At 42.0% G+C, this 27,572-nt stretch overlaps 1 long non-coding RNA gene across 3 annotated transcripts; it reads left to right on the top strand.

Annotated features, from left to right (window-relative positions):
* LOC111971348 (uncharacterized) lies at positions 1-22,505 on the top strand. 3 transcript variants are annotated; one of them, XR_002878249.3, is made up of 4 exons: positions 1-262; positions 15,365-17,371; positions 17,574-17,743; positions 22,305-22,505. It is a non-coding gene; the product is annotated as an uncharacterized lncRNA (long non-coding RNA). The 3 variants fall into 3 exon arrangements; XR_002878248.1 differs by having other exon boundaries at positions 17,324-17,743; XR_011480789.1 differs by having other exon boundaries at positions 15,365-17,743.
* The last annotated feature ends 5,067 nt before the right edge of the window (positions 22,506-27,572 follow it).

Raw genomic sequence — 27,572 nt, 5'->3', positions numbered from 1 at the left:
TTAAAGAATAAGAAGATTTTGMTGACTAGGAAACTTTTGTTAGTTAGAAGACCTAGTTTTCTTTGATGCCGGACAGGTGAGACTTGTCTCAGACTTGTATTTGAGCATTGAGAAGAGGTTTTCCTTTCTGTGGATTGTCTGACACCACCAGGAAAGAACAATGTTTTGGAAGGCTAATTSCATGGTCCATTCATTGTTTTGGGAGGGTTTTGGCTTTGTGGATTTCCTTTGGATAATTCTTCTGAACCGATCAACTGTACTGGTAAGATCAACCCTTATTTTCATTTTTTCCCATTTGGATTAATTGGACTTCTTACTTGGATTCAGAACTGAACTAAGCGTTGACCTTTCTTTTCTTGAAAGTTTGAGACTTTGTTAGCTGTCCAAAGCTGAGCTTTTCATTTGTGTTTCAGAGCCTTACATTGGGTGACTAGAATTTGTGGAATGTTCCAACAGGAATCTGTTCCAAAAACTTTGTAAATAACAAGGATGCCAACAAACAACGCATACAAAGTAGCATGATCAATTCACCTAGCTAACTAGCTGCCGAATAGGCATCAAATCACCACGTAGCTCATTCTTAATGTTTTTCCAGAGGCTACCAGAGTGAGGACAGACATATTTCAGAATAAATGTGGATGAGTGAAAAACTCAACAAAATTTCCCACTCACCTACCTGGTATCTTATTCTGCCGCTATACAACGTTGTATGCGTTGTTTGTTGGCAACCTTGTTATTTACAAAGCTTTTGGAACAGATTCCTGTTGGAACGTTACACAAATTATACTCACCCCCTTACATTTTAGTAGATTTTTGTGGGGGGTTGATTTGATTTTGTATACCATCTGTTTTATTTGTCAAATACACACATTTTTATTTTACTGGGCTGATGGTGCCTGCATCTGATGGTCAATCTTAGTTGAGGGAGAGAGCAGCAGACTGAGGGTCCGCCTCTTAACCTTACTCTGCTCTCCCTTTCCTCCGCTGACACTGACCAAAAAGGGAAGTCTTCCAGCTGATGGAGAAACTCGCGTTGCACCGCATTATTTCTGCCTCATGCACAAATTCATGTTTTGCTCCTATGAACAGAGAAAGTGAAATATCCCTTGATATGAAAAAAGACCCAAGGCGCTAATAATAACAACAACGCAAGCCTATTGACACATTCCTACTCTTTCATTACAACTGCAGTGCTGGTTATAGCACCAGTGGATGTAGGAAGAACGCACGTTTTATGGCTTATAAAAGTGTTGAATAAAAAGTGTTGACAGTGCTGAGTAATAACCTAAACATGAACTCACTTATAAAAACAGTAGGTCGTTGCTGTATTTCTTGACAGTCTCTCTCTAGTCATGGTTTTGAAATCTCACAGTATCAACTTTGCTTTAACTTTCTTTTAGGCCRGTTACGTTACTGCAGACACGGTAATCTGACACGGACAACCGATTGGTAATCTGACACGGCCAACCGATTGGCCTGCGATAGGCATATAGTGCACTTGATTTGCTCTCATGGACCGCCGGGAAGGCAGAATTTGTATCTTCAGACACATGAAATGGAAACACTTCGCCTAACCGGTGCCTAGGGCAGCTGAATGGAGTGCACCTATCGGCAACAGCGCGAGACAAATAAATAAAAATAGAAATGCAAGGCTTTATCGTAGTTTAAAAATAATAATTGTTTGGTGATCAACCAGGAATGCCTTGGAGATCACTGGTGATCACTGCTGTAGCCCATCTAGGAAACGATCAAACTAAAATGTGGCCTAATATCATTACATCTATTTGAATCAATTAAAGCTCTCGATAACAACAGAATGGACACAGACGATCTTGTCTGTCTATTAATATCTTACCCTCTCGGTAGGGTGTGTGTGTACACACTCCATATACTGAAGCATTTACTAGACAAGTAAGGACTCCTGCTTGGTCTGTTATCTTCGGCGGCTGCAGCAGCTGGTCCTGGTCTCCAAAGCTGCTTTCTCAGGTTCCTGAGGCGTTCCTCAKGGAAACCAGTAGAAGGACGGTGGTGTCATCCTTGGGTGTACCAAGCATCCTTGAAGACAAGTCTGTCATTAATTAAGTAACTAGAACACTCACGTTTCTCCAAACCTCTCGAGGCTTGCCACAATGACTTTGCCCTCCAGTGTTGTGCTGAGTATTTCTCGAATATTCTGAATATTCATTCACTCACACGCATAGAGTGATATCAACAAAAACCTTATATTTAGCTATATTCCGTGACATGTAAAGCATCAACGTTAAAGTGTAGGTAGCATAAACACAACCACGTAACATATTGATTTGCATTAGTATACGCATTAAAAGTCCATTTGCAAATTTACACGTCACTTTTTTTCTAATTTCCAAGTTATTACATGAAACTGATCAGAATTCCGAAGAATGCCTAAYTCATGCCAGAATTTTTTTTCTGTGGGGCGATGTAATATGGAGGACCCGGCAAGCCAGCCTATTCCCTATAATGTAAACTCCAACCAAAATAACTTCAAATTAAACTAAATCGTTTGCASTCATCACTACTGATTTCAATATATGTTCAGCCAATTTACAAGCAAATAATTTATGAATATATTGTTACAAATCAGCTTGCAAGGTTACTAGCCTGCTAACTTTAGCCCTACAAGCCTGCTAACATTAGCCCTACCAGTGTAGGTGAGTTAAAAAGGTTATTCCATCAAACTTCAAATTATTAGAATTGTACACAACGCAGAACAGAACAACCAGGTTGAGGGTCAGTGGCCAAAACCAGTGAACAGGAATATTCCAAGTTCAGACAGAAGGGGGGAGGAGCTTTACTTTTGTGTCTATTTTTAATTGTTGCGCTACTGGTGCTGCCTGTTGATGTTAGGTAGGCAGCTACAGTAGCTGAATGATGTTAACATCTTCGGGTTTTGTTTCATTAAATGTATTTTATTTCATCTGGGTGCTTGCGTCCCCTACTAACACCCTGGTACTACCCGAACGGGACTCAGTCCGAGAAAACACTGAGAAAGGTATGTGCTGCAGATTATCCTTTGTAGAAYTCCATAACGTGAAATAAATAAAACATCCCAAGGTTAATGCTGTAGATATTATTATAAGGGAGTGTGAGACTATTGAAACATGTAACTTTCAGAGTTTTATTTAATATAGTTTACAGAGTGCTAAAAGTGCTGCTGTTGCTAGCTAGCATGCCTTTCTGTGATGCAAACGGTTAGTTGAGCTGCCGACTCGTGCTGGCGTTGCATTATGGGAGATGTAGTTTTGGCCTTCTAAGGTCTGAATGGGATAGAGGCGATTTCACGCTGTAACTTGTTTGTGTTGCAGTGTTTTTGTAGATGAGTTGTTGTATTTTGGTACTGTCAACACTGAAATCACCTAGCAATGTATTGGGGATGTGAGACAGGATATGTGTTTTACCTTTCTTCATGCTCCTGTATAGAACAACTTGTCACATGGTGCATTGGAGACTGATGTGTTCCTGTCCTGTCTTTTCACAATACTACTGCAGGTATGGTTATATTGTCTAAGAATMAAGAGTACCTGTGGTACATATAAAGACCGTTACACCAGCATGCTAACATTACGTTAGCAACTGGCCAACTCATGAAGTGCTATCAACACCTAGCTAACAGTTACATTAAAGTAAACTTATGGAAATACATAGCCACATCTAACCATTAGGTTATATGCAGTTAACGTTATCTTAGCCAACCAGTTAACATTAGCCATTTGAGACAGTTYGCTAGCCTAGCCAGCTAACCTTACATCAGTGAAGACCAGCGCTGGTGCTGAACTTGTAGTGTAGGATGCAGCTCCACATGTAGGGATTGTTTATTGGTAAAATGGCTAGCTAGTTTGCTACTGAGAATACACCCTATAATGTCACGTCCTTCATAACTACGGCTGAATCATGCAAAAATAACTTGTTGTAGGTGCTCGTGCAGCAGGTGTATTGCCATGCCAACAGCCATGGAGTCTGTGTGCTGTCAGGAATACCAGGTCCACGATGACAGAGGAAGGAGAGGGTTTTATAAAGCAATATTCTAGCTTCCCCACGGTCTGTCTGGATGTCAATGTGCTGCACACAGCCTACAATACATACCGGCAGGACTACACCCAAGAACCTGACATTCCATACTCAACACAAGTTAATTCATTTATAAATAGAATCTTCACAAATCTAATGCAATAATGAAATCAAATAATGTTACACCACTCCCCCTACCAATAGTAGTACACTTTTCCCTTTTTATAAAGTTCAGACAGTTGCCTTCAGGCAGTTCATCAGCTGGAATTGGGGCTATCTGGGGTGGTACAACCATGTGCCAATTCTAGTGTGTGCAGTCAATGGGATAAGAAATAGGTTCCCAAATTAGGATAACATGACCTATATGGGATTCAAGTACCACGTTTTTACCTTTTTATTAAGTTTTTTAAATATATAGGTTATACCAATACTGGTGCATCACTTTAGTCATTGGTCTGTCACATTTCACTTAGTGGTCACAGTACCCATAATAATTATATTTTTATTGTATATTAACTAACATTTAGAAATACAATTATTGTATCTATTTTTTTTAAACATTTTCTTTATGGATGAACAAGTTCCACTGAAGGCTTGGCGCAGCAGGAGAGACGTGCAGCGATTGGTGTGAGAAGGCTCAAGGAGCCCAATGTCCTGTTACAGAATAAAAGTGCTCCTTACTTTTATCCAATTATCTCAGCTCAGTAATGGGTAGTAAACATGAGCAGACGGGGAACTCTGTGTAAAAAGCAAAAAAAACGAATGGCAGGTACAGATCTACTCTGGCAGATGTGTATTCTCAGTAGCAAAATAGCAAGTCATTGTGGGGGAAAATGTTGTCTGAAGAGCTAGCATTGAATTGCAAACAGCATCTCCTTGGTTCGTGTAGGTGAATGTGACCTCCTCCTCAGACCAATTGGCAGTACGCCCATAARATTGTTCAGTCACATGCAGGAACCAACGCTAATAATGAATAATGTATATCATGCTTATATGACTTGTTTGTATAGCAGTATAAAAGGACTGAGAGGGAACACCCTTTTCAGTGTTTTCATTAATAAGCTTGGATTGAGTTTGTGAACCTCTCCGGCCGTGATAATAAAGATTGATTCATTTATATTGAGATTGAGTCCTTAGTTGTGAATTTCCACGACACCATATTACCAATCCCCACACGTGGAGTTACTCCCTGATGAATCAGGGGCTCAGTCACACAGGCAGGACAAGTAGAAGGGACGAGGACAGGATGCTACAACTGGTATGGTTCACTGTCAATAACGAACACCAACAATTCACAAAACAGTCAACATTTCGAGCAAGGTCTGCAGTGTCAAGTGCCAAGGCATCTCATCACTCCACAAATCCAGAACCATCCACAAAGCCAGACGAATCAATAAAGACATCACTGCACCCACTGTACGATTAGTGTAAACTGCTAAATTTCAGCCGAAGACTCGAAATTCCAGTATGAAAAAGTAAGAAAACAATCTTAGCACTCACTAATGTAAGTCGGTCTGGAGAACTACGTCTGCTAAATGACTCGAATGTAATTTAAAATGTGTGAAGACAGGTGCTCATGGTGTGCCAGCAGCCTTAAAATGACGTACATACTCCCTCACTGCCTGGTCCTTCATGGGATGCTGAAACTGGCTATAGAGTGGTGGAGGTGATTCCAGGATCTTGGGGTCTGACTCCTCCTCCAGYGGGCCAAACCATAGCTTTAACTATTTTGGCAGCGTAGTCTGTAAAGACACAAATAATAAACAGGAATTTCAGCAATATTGGTAGACTTTTTTTTTTTTTTTAATGACTTGATAGAATATAAAGAAATCTTACCGTAGGTGGTTTTAGTCTTCACTGGCTGAATTGTGTAGCCACCCTTCTTGGCCTTTGGGAAGGAGAGGGAGTACCTGAGCAGGTTGTCTTTTCTCACTGCCTGCGTCAAATCACATATCCAATCCACACAACACATATCTTGGTCCATCTTAGTATGAAAAACAGTATGTCAAGTTTGTGCATGGTATGTAAGTTTAGTATTTTCAACCAATCCAATGTATTTTTGTTGAACATTACATTTTTGGAAATCAGCAACACTTCAAAGGATTCAACAGCTGACAACAGCTGAAACAAACAAATGGATCAAACAAAGACAAACAGTACCACTTTTCAAGCCTGCTGAAGGTGGCATGGTAAACACCAGCCCCTGCTCTACCAGGGGCATGGTTGAGGTGGTCTCCCACAGCTGCCCCTGCAACACAAAAATAAACACATTTAGTTATATTATATAAAACTGTCAAAGTAATGGATAGGGCTCATCTATGGCCTCTGTTACACCCGGCACTTAAATGCGACTTCTGTCATCCGATCACGACAAGCTGCATTAGTTCTGGACGCACGAAAGTCACATTCTGCTCACATTAGGTTCAGATTTGCCAGGACTTGGTATTTGGTATTTATGGGCATTGTGTTCGGAGTTTGACAGTCTGGACGCAATCAGGCCACTGAATATGCATAAGCAATATAAAGAGATGGGGTGGATGAGTGGGGAAAAGTACATTCTAAACAAATTACTTTCATAATAACAAAGAACAAATGTGTGTGCCTGAGGGTGAATAAACTTTCATAAAGTGAAAAGGGGTGAGAAATTACATGAATATCAGTGAACAATTTGCACTGATGTAAATTAACKTAGATAATGGAACATATTCCCTTTTGCTTACGCGATGAACCGCTAAGGCAGGGTTTCCATAACTCAGTTCTCGGGACCCCAAGGGGTGCACGTTTAGTTGTTTTGCCCTAGCTCTACACAACTGATTCAAATAATCGACTAATCATCTAGCTTTGATCATTTGAATCAGCTGTGTAGTGTTAGGGCAAAAACCAAAACGTGCACACCTTGGGGTCCTGAAGACCGAGTTTGGGAAACGCTTCGCTAAGGGGATATAAATATTTGTAATCTAAACCATGTGTGACATCTCACCTCTCTAGCTGTAGACAGCTCTCTGACTGAGCTCCACCCTCACTGGGTCCTCAGAGGAGAGGAAGGCTGGGGAGAGCGAGAGGGATGGAAGGATGAATGGATCAATCATTCAACAAGTCAGTAAAATAAATAGAGCGTTAATACGCTAAAATGTCCATCTCTCACCCATGGAGAGACCTGTATATTGTATCTTACCCACTAGAGAGTCTCGGGGGTAGCGAGTCAGGGCAGCTTAGCTCTTCTCCTGGTCAGCTGACATATCGTAGGGGGTGAGTGAATCATCACTGGTTCATACACACATAGGACAGGGGCATAGAGCCTAGTTAATACAACACTACTATAGAGGAAAATAGTAATGGCGTATATTTGTAAACACTAACTGCTATGGTTTGTTGGACAAAGCCTATCGGGAAATACATTTTTCGTAGTTTTTAGATAAACTCAGAAAATAAGGTCTGTGGTAAATACAGGCTAAGGAAATCTTAGAAGTTTTGTTCTATGAGAATCTCCATCAGCTAAATATATTTTTGTGAATTTTGAAGCATTGATGTAATCAAAAAAAGCACAAAGGCTTCATAATTCATAAAGGTTATTTTAACTGACTGATATTCATTATCTCATGGAACAAAACGTATAAGATCTCCTAAGCCTGTTGTCACGATCTTCGTCGGGCGAAAGAGAGGAGGACCAAGATGCAGCGTGGTGAGTATTCATTTTAATAGAATACTTGAACAAAACAAAAACAAAAAAACGACGACGAAACAGTCCCGTAACGTGAACACAAGTACACATAAAATAGGAACAATAACCCACAACCCACAATACAAAACAGGCTACCTAAATATGGTTCCCAATCAGAGACAACGAGAAACACCTGCCTCTGATTGAGAACCATATCAGGCCAAACACATAGAAACAGACAAACTAGACATATGACATAGAATGCCACTCATATCACACCCTGACCAAACAAAACATAGAAAGAAAACAACGCAAACTATGGTCAGGGCGTGACAGTACCCCCCCCCCCCCCCCAAGGTGCGGACTCCGGCCGGAAAACCTAAACCTATAGGGGAGGGTCTGGGTGGGCATCTGTCCGCGGTGGCGGCTCTGCGTGGGACGTGGACCCCACTCCACCATAGTCATTGCCCTCTTCATTGGCCTCTTTAAGAGCGGCGACCCTCCCTCTGACCTTGGCCCGAGGACCCTAATAAAAGGCCCCACTGGACTGAGGAGCGCCTCTGGGACTGTGGGGCGGCTCCGGACTGAGGGGCGCTCCGGACTGAGGGGCGGCTCCGGACTGAGGGGCGGCTCCGCGAGGGCGGGCGGCTCCGGACTGGCGGGCGGCTCCGGACTGGCGGGCGGCTCCGGACTGGGCGGGCGGCTCCGGACTGGCGGGCGGCTCGGCCTGGCGGCGGCTCGCAGCTCCTGACTGGCGGGCGTCCAGACTGGCGGCGGCTCTGGCAGCTCCGGACTGGCGGCGGCTCTGGCAGCTCCTGATGGCGGGCGGCTCTGGCAGCTCCTGACTGGCGGGCGCTCTGGCAGCTCCTGACTGCGGGCGGCTCTGGCAGTCCCTTCAGGCTGACGGACGGCTCAGGACAGACGGCGGCTCAGGCGCAGCAGGGCGCTCAGGCGGCGGACAGGAGGGCGGCTGGACAGACGGAAGCACCTGGAGGAAGGAACGGAGAGACAGCCTGGTGCGTGGGGCGCACCGGAGGTCTGGTACGTGGAGGAGGCACCGGATAGACCGACCGTGGAGGCTCACTGGAGGTCTCGAGCACCGAGCTTGCCAAACCCTACCTGGCTGAATGCTCCCCGTAGTCAGGCGAGTGCGGCGAGGTGGAAATAGCCCGCACTGGGCTGTCTGGCGAACCGGGACCATGCGTAGGGCTGGTGCCATGTACCCCGCCCGAGGAGACGCACTGGAGACCAGATGCGCTGAGCCGGCTTCATGGCACCTGGCTCGATGCCCACTCTAGCCCGGCGATCGAGGCGCTGCTATGTACCGCACCGGAATCTGCCTACGCACCGGGGACACCGTGCGCCTCACGGCATAACACGGTGCCTGCCGGTCCCCCTCTCTCCACGGTAAGCACGGGGAGTTGGCTCAGGTCTCCTACCTGACTTAACCACACACCCCGTGTTCCTCCCCCCAATAAATTATTGGGGCTGCCTCTCGGCTTCCAACCGCGCTTTCGTGCTGTCTCCTCATACCACCGCCTCTCAGCTTTCGCTGCCTCCAGCTCTGCTTTGGGGCGGCGATATTCACCAACCTGAGCCCAGGGTCCTTCTCCGTTTAAAATCTCCTCCCATGTCCAGGAGTCCTGAGATTTCGGCCGCTGCTGCTGCCGCTGCTTACCACGCTGCTTGGTCCGGTTGTGGTGGGTTATTCTGTCACGATCTTCGTCGGGCGAAGAGAGGAGGACCAAGATGCAGCGTGGTGAGTATTCATATTTAATAGAATACTTGAACAAAACAAAAACAAAAAAACAAACAAACAAACGACGACGAAACAGTCCCGTAACGTGAACACAAATACACATAAAACAGGAACAATAACCCACAACCCACAATACAAAACAGGCTACCTAAATATGGTTCACAATCAGAGACAGCGAGAAACACCTGCCTCTGATTGAGAACCATATCAGGCCAAACACATAGAAACAGACAAACTAGACATACAACATAGAATACCCACTCATATCACACCCTGACCAAACAAAACATAGAAACAAACAACGCAAACTATGGTCAGGGCGTGACACCTGTGTTAACCTCAGACCTTATTTTTGGTGGTTATCCCAAAGCCCTATTCCTTCCACATTCATTTTCCCCATAGAACACGAGGTAACTCATTTCAGTTTTTTAGGATTGGAAGCTGTTACAATATTCAATTATTACATTTCTCTAAAACTGGATATAGGCTAGAAGTGCACAACCAAGTCCGAAAAGTAGGCTATATGCCTATTCGTTCAGAACTTTTGAAATGGACAGCAACGTAATTCAGAAAATGGGCCTTCTTATAGTATTCTCCCTYTACACCAAGTCCGAACAGTAGGCTAAATTAAAACTTCTTAGGGATAGCCCCCTTTAAAAAAAAAATGTKGCCTAAAATGACATATCCAAATCTAACTGCCTGTAGCTCAGGCCCTGAAGCAAGGACATGCATATTCTTGGTACCATTTGAAAGGAAACACTTTGAAGTTTGTGGAAATGTGAATAGAATGTAGGAGAATATAACACAATAGATCTGGTAGAAGAAAATGCAAAAAAATAATAAAGTTTTTCGATTTGTTTTTTCTACCACCATCTTTGAAATGCAACAGAAAGGTCCCAAATCTAGCCATCACTCTGGTTGTAATTCCGATGGTGTTTCAGACTTATAACTTGAAGTATGAGCAAGCTACATGACATTTAGTGTCAACTCACCCAGGTACATTTGAGGAAATCGTGAAGGACACATTTACATTACATTTTTTAATACTTGGACTTTGATTTAGCTTTTCCAGTATTAGTAGCCACATTGTAAGTTCAAGATTTGCAAAACACCCAGTTTTAATAACTTCATAACTCTCCATGTTCTTGCAATTTTTGTCCAAAAGGAAAAGGCTTGCTTTCGCACAAGGTTAGCAGCAAAATTGTGCGACAGATACGGGGTTTCCGCATACTCCCGTAAAGCCCAGCTCATAGCTAGCTTTGACTCCGATTGGTGCTTATTTGACKAAGTTACAGTCAATCAAGTGAAGACCGCCCTTGTCATCGGCACGCCATGAAGGTGTCGCTCCCTGACCAAAGTTGGTGTCCTACAGGATATACTACACTCCTAATGATATAGTGAAGTCTGGTTACGTTCTAGGATCTCTGAGGAATAAATATGAACGTAATTTGACTGGTTGAAACAATGTGTAGGGTTAGATTTTCACAGATTCCTTTCTTTGCAAATTGAACGAGTGGAAATACAAAATCGATSGTGCATTCTATATGGACCTTTTTTAGGATATGAAAAAGGATTTTATCTAACAAAACGACACTTCATGTTATCTCTGGGACCCCTGGGATGATAAATCAGAGCAAGATTTCAGAATGTAAGTACACATTTCACCTTCAGAGGTGAATTTATCAAACCTATTGCGGTGAAAAAAGTGTTTTGTTGTTAGGAGCTCTCCTCAAACAATAGCATGGCATTTTCTCGCAGTAATAGCTAATGTAAATTGGACAGTGCAGTTATATTAACAAGAATTTAAGCTTACAGCTGATATAAGACACTTATATGTACCGACATTTGTTGTTTCTCTAAAATKTGCGATTGTGACACACGGCGCTGCATGATTTCTTAGCTACAGTATATTTGAAATCTCTGGAATATTACATCACTTATGCAGCAGCATACTATACATATTTATGGACTCACCATTGTTGTGCTGTGCTCACTTGAACAGGAAGTTGACATGGCGGTCCTTCTTGTGAACAAACTTCTCAATGACTTTGTCATCAAAGTCTGGCATTCTCTGGATGAAGTCATGCTGGATTGACAGCAWGGCCAATGCATTTAACATTTTCTGTCCCATGGAGTTGCGTATGAAGGTTTTTATCCTTTTAAGGGTGGAAAGTTTATATCTGACTCTGCGATTGTCATCAGAGTGTCATCGACAAGGCCTCCTGCAGGTTGTTCTCATAGAGTGATTTCAATAAAGAAAGTGTTGTGTTTCCAGTGTGCAGCTCAGGATGCCGGTAGACAGTGAGCAGCTTCCTTTTCATCTTCTCCTGGTTGCCCATAGGCCTTGGCATGGTAGCACACTGGAGTTCTGTGGTCYGAACGAAATCCTTCTGTAGTGTTTGGACACCACGTACATTACCACTCATCACCGCTGCCCTGTCGTAGGTTTGAACAATCAGCTTCTCCTTGACATTCAGTGGCGCTAGGACTTGTTTGATGGTGTTGGAAAGGCCAACACCAGTTTTGTCCTTCACCTCTACAAAAACCTATGACACACACTGTTGTCCGGTAACATGTAGCGCAGCACTATTACCATCAGTGATTTACAGGAGATGTCAGTGGTCTCGTCTGCCTGTACAGACGCAAAAGGAGTCTCAGACACTTCCTTAGGAATAGCTTCTATGTACATTTCAAATCAAACTTTATTTGTCACATGCGCCGAAAACAACAAGTGTAGACCTTACTGTGAAATGCTTACTTAGAAGCCCTTAACCAACAGTGCAGTTCAAGAAGAGTTAAGAAAATATTTACCAAATAAACTAAAGTAAAAKAWTTTTTTTTAAAGTAACACAATAACATAACGATAACGGGGCTATATACAGGGGGTTCCAGTACCGAGTCAATGTGTGGGGTACAGGTTAGTTGAGGTAATTTGTACATGTAGGTAGGGGTGAAGTGACTATGCATGATAATAAACAGCGAATAGCAGCATTGTACAAAACAAATGGAGGTGGGGGGGTGTCAATGTAGATAGTCCGGTGGCCATTTGATTAATTGTTCAGCAGTCTCATGGCTTGGGGCTAGATGCTGTTAAGGAGCCTTTTGGTCCTAGACTTGGCGTTCCGGTAAGATAAGACGGCAGAGTAAATATTACTTTGTAATCAATTTATTACAAATTATTACTTTGTAATCAATTACAAATTATTGTAATTATTTTGTATTACTTTGTAATTACTTTGTAATCAAGTTATGATTTAATTGTGTATGTGTGATTAGTTAGGTATTTAGTAAATAAATAATTAAACCCAATTTTGTATTGCTGATTCAACTTGTTAGCCAGGGTTCGTGAAGATAACCAAGAATTTACAACTTTCAGATGAGACTGAATAAGATGACGATTAATATTGACTGCTATTGATGTAAAATATTATTAGATCTTTAAGAGTTTATTCGGAAGATAACAGCTATATAAATATTCATTCGTGGTGCCCCTCTCTAGTTAATTATATTTACATGATTAGTTCAATCAGGTAATATTAATTACGGAGAAAGTATTTTATAGAATAGCATGTCATAACACTTAATCCGGCATAGCAAAGACACGACAGCACATTCAAGATATGAAGCTATATTGATTCCATATATGCTTCTCTTGGCTGAGGTCCATATCAGGATCTTGACATGATTTTTGATATGCTGAAAATAAGGATGATTTCTGATGGATTTCTGAGTTTTCAGCATATGTTCAATAATTTGACAAATTTGAAATCCATATTTGTCTTTCATGCACAAATAATTGTTTGAGTTTCCCTCCAGGGCGGCAGGTAGCCTAGTGGTTAGAGCATTGGGCCAGTAACCAAAAGGTTGCTAGATCAAATCCCAGAGCTGACAAGGTAAAAATCTGTTGTTCTGCCCCTTAACAAGGCAGTTAACCTGCTGTTCCTAGGCTGTCATTGTAAATAAGAATATGTTCTGAACTGACTTGCCTAGTTAAATAAAATAAAAAWATATATATCATACTGCCGGATATTGACTCATTAGATATSCTGAGAMAGGCTGATGTGTACATCTTATTTTCTCTATATGATGACAAATACTCACAGTTGGCCTACATGGCATATTTTCTCAGCACATACAATGCATATGCTCTTGACTGAGGTCCATATCAGGATATTGATATGCTAAATAAGAACAATTCCTGATGCTTATTTGAGTTTTGAGGACATGCACAATAATTTGACAAATATTAAATCCATATCATTCTTGCAGACACTAGGTATAATTTTTAAAGGTATGATCAATCCGCAAGCTATAAGCACTGTAACTGGTAGCCTAGCAACAAGAATTTTATATTTTTCCAACTGAAGGTTTGCCATGATGATGACGACTATGTCAGATGTGATTAGAGAGCTCTCCTCAACGAATAKAAAAAAAAATCACAAAAGTCCTTTATTACTCCCCCCCACCTGCTGGATCTAACCATAATGGACAAAAAGGCCAGAGCCGCTCTTTGGCCTCTTGTGGAGAGCGCCCACAAGGAGGGAAAGAGAACTTACTATGTGGGCCCTAGAGCATTCATCGATGGGAAGGAAATAGGACACAAATGAAGAGATTACATCTTTACCTAACCATCTTTAGATTTTTGACTTCAGTTGTTTTCTATCTTTCAGTGCTTAGGGCTAGGTGTCCCGCTAACGGCACAGGTTTCATACATTCACATATAATGATTAAATATTCACTTACTTTTTGAAAATCTTCCTCTGATTTGTCATCCAAAGGGTCCCAGCTATAACATGTAGTGTTGTTTTGTTAGATAAATCCTTCTTTATATCCCAAAAAGTCAGTTTAGTTGGCGCCATCGATTTGAGTAATCCACTCGTTGAACTTGCAGAGAAAGGAATCTGAAAATCTACCGCTAAACTTTGTTTCAACAAGTCAAAATACGTTTCTATTTACACCTCAGATACCCTAAAATGTCATAAAATTATAATATTTATTTTGGAAAGAAGTATGTTCAATAGGAAACCGATTTCAGCAAACATGAATTTCCAAGACTGTGTCCCTCTACTAAAACTGATATTTCTTATGCGTTTTTGAAGTTATACGCCTGAAACCTTGAACATAGACTGCTGACACCCTGTGGAATCCATAGGAATTGCATCTAGGGAGCTAATTTTCAATATGACCTTTCTAAGAGGACGGTCTCTCAACAACAAAAAAAGATTCTGGTTGGTTTTTCTTTGGATTTTCTCCTACCGTATCTATTGTGTTATATTCTCCTACATCATTTTAACATTTCTAAAAACTTCAAAGTGTTTTCTTTCTAATGGTACCAATTATATGCATATCTTGGCTTCAGGGCCTGAGCTACAGGCAGTTTACTTTGGGCACGTCATTCTGACAGGAAGTGGAGAAAAAAGGTATGCAGTGCCTTCAGAAAGTATTTACACCCCCTTGACTTATTTCACATTTTGTTGCGTTACAGCCTGAATTAAACATGTATAAAAAATATATAATATCACCCATCTACACACAATAAGCAATAATGACAGTGAAAACATGTTTTTAGACATTTTTGCACACTTATTGAAAATTAAATACAGAAATATTTAATTTACATAAGTATTCACACCTCAGAGGCAATAGTTGGTAGAATCACTGTTGGGAGCTGTGAGTTCTTCTGGGTTAGGCTCTGAGCTTTCCGCATCTGGATTGTGCAACATTTTCCAATTTATTATTTTCAAAATTCTTCAAGCTCTTTACAATTGGTTGTTGATCATTGCTAGAGAACCATTTTCAGGTCTTGCCATAGATTTTCAAGTAGATTTTAAGTCAAAACTGTAACTCTGTCACTCAGGAACATTCTCTCTTTCCTTGGTAAGCAACTCCAGTGTAGATTTGGCCTTGTGTTTTAGGTTATTGTCCTGCTAAAAGGGGAATTCATCTTCCAGTGTCTGGTGGAAAGGTTTGTGTATCGTCCATTCATTGGTCCATTCAAATCAGTGTAAAAGCGGGAAATGGGTAATGTATTGTGTTTGGTTTCAGAATTTTATGAATGAAAATCGGAAATCAACTAGTTTTCTCGTTTATGGRGTGCAAATGGGGCATTGATTAATTAACAGAAAACAAATAGCCACAAAATATATCCCATATTTTGTTTTCCATTTTGTTCATACAGTACATGCCCTATAATAGAATATTGATTGTGCATAATGGGTGTTTGGTTACAGTCTGGGTTAAGCTGCAATGTTGGATTAGACAATTGTGTGACAGGATGATACAAATTGGAACATTAGCTAAGATAAATACGTATAACTCAACAACAACTGAACAAAGTTGGCTTGCACTACCTGGCTAGCTAACGTAAACTCACCCCATTCCGTACAAATGTGCGCAACCGCAACATTCAAACGAGGCTACAAAGAAAACTAATGGGACTGTAGCGACTCTGTTGACTTCAAAATCGGGGGTGGGAACTACGTTTCTATTCAAGCGTTGATCGACATGGTAATAGCTCTATAGTATTGGAGAAAAGTTGAAAAAAACGGACCCTCCGTTACATCTTGACGTGTCATGCCGTAACGTACAGCACGCATAAAGCAACTATTTCTGTCTTACAATCTCTCTCCACCAGGTGTAGCACTTCTCTCATCCTTTAAAAACAAGAAATGGACAGTGACGGGGGTAAGGGGGGATACCTAGTAATTTTTTGCGTCATCATTGCATGCGATCATCATTCTCAAAGCCGCTGTTTACTTCTAAGATCACTTTAGCACCGCCCTAAAAACCCGAATCAAATTCAACACAAACCTTCAAATAGGTATGTAATGACACATTATATAAACTCTTTATAGTGTTTTATTTACATTTTAGAGGCGATAAGGTGATAAGTTGAACAGATCGAGTGAAAAAAAGCAATTTTCCCACACAACATCTCTCCTTCTCACTATCACACTTAGTTTTGCTTCCCCACCCGCCATTTTTTTTAAAGACCCGACGGGGCTCATTGCCTTCTTGAATCATGTAGAAACGGGCAGCGTGGGGTCATGTAATTGATTCTGTTAGAAAGGGGAGAAATTGTGCTTTACAATGGTATTGACATTACAGTTGATCTGGAAGTATTATGTTTTTGGGGCGCTAAAATAAGGTAAATTGTACGGACCAAGGCAATGTACAAAAGTGAGTGAGTTTACGTTAGCATTAGCCGGCTAACTGACTAGCTAGCAAGCTGGCTAACCGACTAGCTAGCAGGCTGGCTAGCCAGCCCTACTTGGCTTCTGTCTATCATTATGCTAGCTAGTGAAAGTCAATTTGTCCCTCAACCTGCTACAAGATGAAGCTGCCCAGCCAGAGGTGTACCTGCTGCAGAAAGGTGATATTTCTACATTACTTTTTGCAGCTAACTTCACTAGATCTTCTTGCTGGCTGATGTTGGTGCTTATTAACTGAGTAGGTTAATAATTAACTGCAGTTACTGTAAATGTTACCTGTCTGGGCCTTTGCATATGTATTTCTTTCACATAAAACACAACAATATCCAGTTAAACTACATTCAATGCTGATATTGTATCAGTATGGCATCTGAACAGATCATCATGAACTTCATTCAGTTACATCAGCCAATGCAGTAAGTTTTTAAAATCAGCCTTTTTATTGGTGTGGGTATAATTCACAAACCTCCTTGCCTGCTTACAGAAAGGCAGATATAGAAAAGGCTATGTGTGAGGATACTACATTAATCGCTGGGACAATTGACCTTCTTTTCTGAATGTATACATACCACCTTTCAGGGGGCTGATAACCAATTTTACAGATCCAGTCTGATATTACTTGATTACGGATTCCCCCTACACTCTCTCCTCTCTCATTCACAGGACCATTCCAACAGTCCAGTCACTCAGCCCTATCCAGAAACTCTCAAGGTCCTACACTACTTCCTCCTACAACATCCTGATGAGAAGCAAAAAGCCTGGCCTGATGACTGCAATTTGCATATCTTTCTAACCCTGCAGTACCCTGCCATGCTGAGACAATCAGACTCTAGAACAGTATTACACCATTTTTAAAATAAAATGCTGAACAGTGATGCAATGATCTCTCTTTCTCTCTCTGCCATGCTCACAGTTCACTCACTCAGCCAGTAGGCTGGGTGATGGCACCTACAGGCCTGTTTGAGGGACAACTGGACAGAACATATCAGAATGCTTGGACCTCGGCTGAGACTCGCCTCTCCTTCCCAGTCTTTCAAGGAAAGCACCTACTTTACACTTCCTGTTTGGCATGATGATCTCAAGGTGTGTCTCTTTGTCATGTTGTGTGGTATATTGCCTATAGATGACTCCTAGACACTTTCACATAGTTTGCCTCTAAATTGGTGTCCACATCAGGCTATTTACTTGCTACCTGTGTGTTAGAATAGTGCGTCCCTTTCACATAATTTGAATGATTACTCCACTGCCACATGCTCTGTCTTTCTCGCCATGATACATTAGGGAAGTTGCTTTGCTGTTGGCACCAATCCCACCAATCCCACGCTGCCAGTAGTTTTTTTTGGCTCTGGGTTAAACAAAGTAAAACACACCATTCCATCTCTTAATTTCAACAATGTGTACAAATGTGGTATGTTTGCTATTTTTTGGTAGTAAATCTTGCTCATTTGTGCCCCTGTTTCGGAAACTCAGTCATATTTTTACACCTATTTTCAACTTCAGTACCAAAATGTTCTGGCTGCTCCCATAGGATACAGTAAAAAAAAGTGTGCAATGCTAAAAGTAGGGCTTAGGTTTAAAAGCTCTTGTATTGTGTTTATCATTAGAAATGTGGTTGGCACTATGCTTGCCCAAAGGTTCCATGGCCACAATAAAGCTAGATTATGATTCAGAATGTCATGGGAATTTTCTACCAGAATATTTTAACAGAGGAGCTACTCCCAAATACCTCTGGATTTTCAGATTGATACAGAGAAGATAATGTCTCAACACTCACCAGCCAATCAGTGTTTGCAACTCGGTAGCATTGGAAATGACACCCTTCAAGTACGGAGAAAATGTCCAAATTAATGGAATGCCCTTAATTTGCATTGCGAATGTTGCTTTGATGGATACTAAATATGACTGTTTGTGATCAACAGTACAAATACAGGAGTGGAAATGTAATGAAGTACAGCGACAGTATTTTTATGTTCCAGCAGATGGCAGTAATCCACCTTCAATAACTGAGTAGGCCAATTGAGCAGCCCAAATGAGTGGGGGCAGAGAGCAGGGTGCAGGAGGTTTAGGCTTGAGATCCACAGGCCTTAAATTCAGACAAAATGTGCCTGTAATCCAAATCAAGCAGCTTGAGTGCCATTACTCAGTGTTGAAGCCACCCTAGTCATAGACTGTCCTCTCTGCTACCGCACGGCAAGCGGTACCGGAGCGCCAAGTCTTGGTCCAAAAGGCCAAGAGGCTTCTAAACAGCTTCTACCCCCAAGCCAATAGACTCCTGATTATCTAGTCAAATGGCTACCCAGACTATTCACATTGCCCTCCCCTCTCCACACCACTGCCGCCTCTGTTGTCACCAGTGCCCCCACACATTGACTCTGTACCGGCACCCCCCTGTATATATTGTTATTTTTTACTGCTCCTCTTTAATTACTTGTTACTTTTATCTCTTATTCTTATCTGTATTTTTTTTAACTGCCCTGTCGGTTAGGGGCTCGTAAGTAAGTATTTCACTGTAAGGTCTACATCTGTTGTATTCAGCGCAAGTGACTAATAAGATTTGATTTGATTTGACCTGGAATGCTTTTCCAACATTCTTGGAGGAGTTCCCAAATATGCTGAGCACTTGTTGGCTGCTTTTACTTCACTCTGCAGTCCAACTTATCCCAAACCATCTCAATTGGMTTGAGGTCGGGGGATTGTGGAGGTCAGGTCATCACTCTCCTTTTGGTCAAATAGACCTTACACAGCCTGAAGGTGTGTTGGTTTATTGTCCTGTTGAAAAACAAATGATAGTCCCACTAAGTGCAAACCAGATGGGATGGTGTATCGCTGCAGAATGCTGTGGTAGCCATGCTGGTTAAGTGTGCCTTGAATTCTAAATAAATCACTGACAGTGTCACCAGCAAAGCATCCCCACACCATCACATCTCAAATCTCTGCCCTGCTAGAGCTGCCCCGATCAACTGTAAGTGCTGTTATTGTGAAGTGGAAATGTTTAGGAGCAACAACAACTCAGCCCCGAAGTGGTAGGCCACACAAGCTCACATAACGGGACCGCCGAGTGCTGAAGTGTGTGGCGCATAAAAAATWATCTGTCCTTGGTTGCAACACTCACTACCAAGTTCCAAAATGCCTCTGGAAGCAACGTCAGCACAAGAACTGTTCGTCAGGAGCTTCATYAAATAGGTTTTCATGGCAGAGCAGCTGCACACAAGCCTAAGATCTCCACCATGGAGCAGTGGAAACACGTTTTCTGTAGTGAAGAATCACTCTTCACCAGGAGAATGCACAGTGCCAACCGTTAAGTTTGGTGGTGGAGGAATAATGGTCTGGGGCTGTTTTTCATGGTTCGGACTATGCCCCTTAGTTCGAGTGAAGGGAACTATTAACGCTACAGCATACAATGGCATTCTAGATGATTCTGTGCTTCCAACTTTGTGGCAACAGCTTGGGGAAGGCCCTTCCCTGTTTCAGCATGACAATGCCCCGGGCACAAAGTGAGGTCCATACAGAAATGGTTTGTCGAGATCGGTGTGGAAGAACTTGACTGGCCTGCACAGAGCCCTAACCTTAACATCATCAAACACCTTTGTGATGAATTGGAACGCAGACTGCAAGCCAGCCCTAATCGCACAACATCAGTGCCCGACCTCACTAATGCTCATGTGGCTGAATGGAAGCAAGTCCCCGCAGCAATGTCCCAACATCTAGTCGAAAGCCTTCCCAGAAGAGTGGAGGCCGTTATAGCAGCAACAGAGGSACCAACTACATATTACTGCCCATGATTTTGGAATGAGATGTTTGACGAACAGGTGTATCTATCTAGTAGAACTCAGAGGGTTTTCTTTAATGGAAGCTTCTCTAATGTCAAATATGTAGGGTGTGGGGTACCGCAGGGCAGTTCTCTAGGCCCTCTACTTTTTTCTATTTTACCAATGACATGCCACTGGCATTAAACAAAGCCTGTGTGTCCATGTATGCTGATGATTCAACCATATACGTGTCAGCAACCACAGCTAATGAAGTCACTGAAACCCTTAACAAGGAGTTGCAGTCAGTTTTGGAAAGGGTGGCCACTAATAAACTGGTCCTGAACATCTCTAAAATTAAAAGCATTGTATTTGGTACAAGTTGAGGAGACTAAATTACTTGGTGTTACCTGAGATTGTAAACTGTCATGGTCAAAAAATATAGTTTTAATGGTTGTAAAGATGGGGAGAGGTCTGTCCGTAATAAAGAGATGTTCTGCTTTTTTGACACCACACTCCATAAAGCAAGTCCTGCAGGCTCTAGTTTTGTCTTATCTTGATTACTGTCCAGCCATGTGGTCAGGTGCTGCTAAGAAAGACCTAGTTAAGCTGCAGCTGGCCCAGAACAGAGTGGCACGTGTTGCTCTTCATTGTAATCAGAGGGCTGATATAAATACTATGTATGGCAGTCACTCTTGGCTTAGAGTTGAGGAGAGACTGACTGCATCACTTATTTTTATGATAAGCATTAATGTGTTAAATCCCCCAAAAATTTAAAATTAAAAAAATGTCATGCCTCTGACATGCGTTAATGATAAAAAGTGGTGTAATAGCGTACATTTTACTTGACATTTTGTTCTAATTATTTTGATAGGCACTTGTTTTACCAGTACGGCGTACCCCCACTATTTATTTTGCCTGGTCGCCGTGCCGGTTACTTTTTCCCCTGGGTACAAGACTGTGTACATATCCAAGTATGGGTAGCTGCAGCCCAATATGGCGACCGGGGGTGTATGGAAAGAGAATCAGCTAATTGTGCAGATTTGTTGCCACTCAAGAACGTTTTGCGTGGTTGATTAGGCTGCGCAACGAGTCGATGAGCCAGCGATCAGTGCACCGGTGTTGTTACGGCCTGCCTGGCGACTTGAAGTGCTTCCTACTGGGTATCACTGTCATGTCGCCGGCGATAGCTTACGTGAACATTTCTTTCTCTTACACGGTTTTATTTCAAATAAGATATCAGCCAACACAAGAAATACATGTAGTTACTAAAGTTAATCAGTAAGGATGGTCAGAATGGATCGTCATTTCATTCATTAATTCACATCACTTCCTATCTCACTCACCAGCATAGCAGGTATTTGTATTTTAGTGGTTTTAATGATACCTCATCAGAATATCAGGTACTTATAAGGTAGTGTCTATAACGTTATCTCATCAGTATAGCTAGTATTTATAGGGTAGTTTTTATGTTACCGTATCAGCATAGCAGGTATTTATATGGTAGTGTTTATAATGTTACCTCATTAGCATAGCAGGTGTCCATAGTAATGTTTTATAATGGTACCTCATAAGCATAGCATGTATTGATATAGGAGTGTCCATGTTACCCCATCAGCAAAGCAGGTATTTATATGGTAGTGTTAATAATGTTACCTGTTCAGGATAGCGTCTCATCTCTCCTCTTCTTTACCATTAGCAAGTGGGCAGAATGTAATTTAACTATTAACTTCAGCCAATGAGCATGGCACACTAAGGCATTTCCACCACGCTTGCTGAGTAAACTATGGGCTCCCTCGTGCAATTATCACTTCCCTTTCTGTCAACCAATGAGCATAAATCTAGGGGAGTATTTATACTGTATGTCAGCTCACCCCTTGTCTCACTTTGTTTTGCAGCAACAGTCTTCCAACAACATTCCACCTCTCCGCCACCACCAGCATATATAACCTGAAGGCCCGTCATCAGATCCCTGTTCTCCCAGTTGGGGGTGGGGGGGGGTTTCGGTGCCAGCTGCCCAGCATAGGGCAACCTGTCATCAGCATCTGGCTCTGAGGAGCAATCCTCTGAGACGAGGTCTACCCCAAACTATTCAATAAACTTCCATTTGGTATTCTACTTCTGTTGTCATTCAGTTAATCCTGTGCTTGATTGAACTAATAGGGATAACCATCTAGATGTCACCTTGACACATAGCCTACATAGTCTACTACTCAATGGGGAGGGCATGAACGCCAACTACGAGAAACAGTGCCCTTTTCTCACTCTTAACAAGCACTACTGTCCGGCAACAGCGTGGAAAGTAGATACCTAGTGGCCAATATCAGTATGAGTTACAGTAAGTACTATTGAGAATTTRCCAAAACATGTGTGGCCATTATACATTTCAGGATAGTCAGCAAAACTAGGGCTCTCTATCTGTGCTCTGGTTCATAAGACACCATTAGACATGCACCTGTCTGGGAAGTGGACARGACTGGTTATTCCTGTAACTGTGTTATGGCCTAATATGTACTGTTGCTATAATTACACCTCTTGGGTCTTTTCCAGAACATAGGTGTCCCTTTCAGAGGAGTTAGAAGGATGACATGTTTGGTTATTTCTATAAAGTGCCAAGYACTGTTGCTATGGTACTACATTTTTATTTTATTTCACCTTTATTTAACCAGGTAGGCAAGTTGAGAACAAGTTCTCATTTACAATTGCGACCTGGCCAAGATAAAGCAAAGCAGTTCGACACGTACAACAACACAGAGTTACACATGGAGTAAAACAAACATACAGTCAATAATACAGTAGAAAAATAAGTCTATATACAATGTGAGCAAATGAGGTGAGATAAGGGAGGTAAAGGCAAAAAAAAGGCCATGGTGGCGAAGTAAATACAATATAGCAAGTAAAAACACTGGAATGGTAGATTTGCAGTGGAAGAATGTGCAAAGTAGAGATAGAAATAATGGGGTGCAAAGGAGCAAAATAAATAAATAAATACAGTAGGGGTGAGGTAGTTGTTTGGGCTAAATTATAGATGGGCTATGTACTGGTGCAGTAATCTGTGAGCTGCTCTGACAACTGGTGCTTAAAGCTAGTGAGGGAGATAAGTGTTTCCAGTTTCAGAGATTTTTGTAGTTTCGTCCAGTCATTGGCAGCAGAGAACTGGAAAGAGATGCGGCCAAAGGAAGAATTGGTTTTGGGGTGACCAGAGAGATATACCTGCTGGAGTGCGTGCTACAGGTGGGTGCTGCTATTGTGACCAGCGAGGTGAGATAAGGGGGACTTTACCTAGCAGGGTCTTGTAGATGACCTGGAGCCAGTGGGTTTGGCGACGAGTATGAAGCGAGGGCCAGCCAACGAGAGCGTACAGGTCGCAGTGGTGGGTAGTATATGGGGCTTTGGTGACAAAACGGATGGCACTGTGATAGACTGCATCCAATTTATGAGTAGGGTATTGGAGGCTATTTTGTAAATGACATCGCCGAAGTCGAGTGATCGGGTTAGGGATGCGTCAGTTTTACAAGGGTATGTTTGGCAGCATGAGTGAAGGATGCTTTGTTGCGAAATAGGAAGCCAATTCTAGATTTAACTTTGGATTGGAGATGTTTGATGTGAGTCTGGAAGGAGAGTTTACAGTCTAACCAGACACCTAGGTATTTGTAGTTGTCCACGTATTCTAAGTCAGAACCGTCCAGAGTAGTGATGTTGGACGGGCGGGCAGGTGTTGGACGGGCGGCAGGTGCTGTAAAGCATATTTTCAAAATCTGACACGACAGGTGGATTAACAACAAGCTAAGCTGTGTTTTGTTATATTGCACTTGTGATTTCATGAATATAAATATTTTTAGCAATTTTMGGGGAATTTGGCGCTCTACAATTCAGCAGTTGTTTACGAAAATGATCCCGCTAATGGGATCCGTGCGTCAAGAAGTTTTAATKAAAAATAAACAATTGTTAGTTTTATAACTGAACATTTTAAACTATTTGTGTAAAACTAACAGTGAAATACGACTTAGACTCATCCTCAATGTACGGTAGTTGCGTGGTAAGAAACAAAAAAGAAAAAAAACACAGCTCAATCAAAACCTTCTAACCTATAGCAGAGCACTTGACACACCCATTCCTTTCCACACACCCACTACTTTCCTTTCGACACACCCACTCGCCCATACTGCAGCTCCCCCCTTCTCTACATATATGGCTGTGTTGGCAAAAACACTACATATCACAGAGGTTGGGATAGAGAGGCTACCCATTGCCACAGTTCCAAGACCAGTCAGATATGTCCAGCTAACTCTACGCTAATGACACCTTTGGATCTCAAAACTGAACTTGGATCCGTGTTAAGTAGCAATGATATCCTTGCCCACCGTCGTCTTATGACAGATACACTACATGGCCAAAGAGATGTGAACACCCCTTCAAATTAGTGGATTCGGCTATTTCAACCACACTCCTCACTTACAGGTGTATAAAATTGAGCACACACATGCAATCTCCATAGACAAACATTGACAGTAGAATGGCCGGTGCTGAAGTGACTTTCAACGTGGCAACGTCATTAGATGCCACCTTTCCAACAAGTCAGTTTGTCAAATATCTACCTCGCTAGAGCTGCCCCGGCTCAGCTGCGAAGTGGTAGGCCATACAAACTCAGTGTCACACCTGCTCACCTGCTCGAGGGCACCAGGCTGCCCTGCACTACGCACTCCTGCCACCATCATTACGCACACCTGCTTCCCTCGTCATGTGCATCAGCAATTCATTGGACTCACCTGGACTCAATCACCTGTGTATTTCCTCCCCTAAAACTGTCTGTTCCCCAGCCCTGTTCCCCGCTCCTGCATTTATTGTCGTATGTCGTTTTGTTACCTTGTTCTGACGCTGTTCCTGTTCTGTTCCATGTCTGTTCTTAATTAAATGTTCACTCCCTGTACCTGCTTCTCATCATCTGCATCGGTTCTTACACACAGACAGGGCCGCTGAGTGCTGAAGTGCATACCGTGTATAAATAGTCTTTCCTCAGCTGCAACACTCACTACCGAGTTCCAAACTGCCTCTGGAAGCAACGTCAGCACAAGAACTGTCAGCACAAGAACTGTTCGTCAGGAGCTTCATGAAATGGGTTTCCATGGTTTCCAAGCCTAAGATCACCGTGCACAATGCCAAGCATCGGCTGGAGTGGTGTAAAGCTCGCCGCCWTTGGACTCTGGAGCAGTGGAAACGCTTCACCATCTGGCAGTCCGATGGACATATCTGGGTTTGGCGACTGCTAGGAGAACGCTACCTGCCCCAATGCATAGTGCTAACTGTCAAGTTTGGTGAATGAGGAATAATGGTCTGGGGCTATTCTTCATGGTTCGGGCTAGGCCCCTTAGCCTCTTGTGGCTGAATGGAAGCAACTCCCCACAGCAATGTTCCAATATCTAGTGGATAGCTTTACTAGAAGAGTGTGCACTGTTATACCAGGAAAGGGGGAGACCAACTCCATATTAATAGCCATGATTTTGGAATGAGATGTTCGAAGAGCAGGTGTCCACATACTTTTGGTCATGTAGTGTATCTTGACCCAGTAATGACTATTTAATTAAACAATACATAATTTAAGTTACTTTCAAGCTAATTTCTTAGTTACATGATTGTATAACTAGCAACGGAGTTTTGAAGTTGAGGGTGCAGTTTTTATCAAGTTTGGCAATGAGGACAAAAGCTAACATAGTCAGCTCGCCAGCTAGGCGCATATGTGCACTAGGCTAATTCAGGAGACAGATTGTAGTTTTTAAATGTCAATATTTCTCTGTGTTTTATAATTAGTTGCTTATTAGGCTATATATCGATGTGTTCCAGATGCTGTTCCTCATCTCTGATTCTCTGCTGGGCGCACAATACTAGGTGCYRTATAGGCTATTTAGTGTGGTCTCAATCAAATTACCCATAGCCTATATGAAGAGCATGCTTATAGAAGCACAGAGCAATGTTATATTTCTAAGAAAATGTAGCTCAACAGTGAATGGTTCTGGCGCACCAAAAAAAAGGGTCAAGGGAAGCCAGGTTGGATTTGGCGTCAATCCTATCAAATCCCATTGAGAGCATACGTCATTGACAGAAAAACTTGAATTGTTGCATTTCGTTTTGTGGTCCTCCGGTGGCTAGTTAAAATTGGCCCTTTCTTAAAATTAGCTATGGATGGGGATAGGGATTTGGTTTTACTTAATTATCCGTATTGACCAATGATTATAAAGGCGATTCTGATCCAGCCATTAATTCATACATTGTTGTACCCCTGGCCTGAGAGGATGGAAGTTCAATATGTAGCTAGATGTAGAAGGCTAAGGTTAATTAGCTAACCTTGCGCATGAATGAAAGTTAGGCTAGAGCAAATATTTTAGCCAGGTAGCCTAGCACAACAAAAAATAAAAGCATGTACTGTATGACATTAAATGGTTTATGACTGAATGAGTCATAGACCATTTAAACAATATGAAAGAGCATGGCATTGGCGTTTCTCTAAGTAGGGAGAGTGAACATGTTTTTTCAACTTGCACAAACACACACACACACACACAGAAATCAGTACCATGGACAGCCACATCATATTTAGCTTACGTTGATTGGTATTTTTTAGTTATCAGTGTATTAGACTAAGCATAGGTGATTCAATATTGAAATGTTGAAGTTGAAATGGTGCTGGAATAATGGAGGCAGATCCTGTTAACTGGTTCAAAATCAATAGTTGTTAGGTAGTCCGAAAATGTCGGAAACATTACCTTGCTTGACCATGCTGTAGGTCATGTGTTTGTTAGACGCAATATGTTTTGTGGACTTCCCCGGACAGATGTTACTCTCTGGTTTTTGTAATGAAACAAATGTGGTTGAATGTCACTGTCTTCTTATTGTCTCGGCCTTAGGCCTATATATAACGATGTGAAGTACAAGGCATATGAACTAATTATAGAGCAAATAATGCAATTATCACAACACAGGTTGTAATATGGCTTTTATTCTGGATTGGCTTACCTAGTGTTTTTATCCACGCACCGCTACCGGTAATTTATACCATACACTTCTACACCATGAATTTGATTTAATAATGTTGAATTACTAACATTTGAAATTTCTCATAAAAATGTAAGATCGGACTTTAAATGGGTGTTCGAACTCTGTGGTAACTA

Source organism: Salvelinus sp. IW2-2015, linkage group LG13, assembly GCF_002910315.2.
Source record: "Salvelinus sp. IW2-2015 linkage group LG13, ASM291031v2, whole genome shotgun sequence".
NCBI lineage: Eukaryota > Metazoa > Chordata > Actinopteri > Salmoniformes > Salmonidae > Salvelinus > Salvelinus sp. IW2-2015.
The sequence above is the reverse complement of the archived record's forward strand: the minus strand, read 5'-3'. Positions and strand labels throughout refer to the sequence as shown.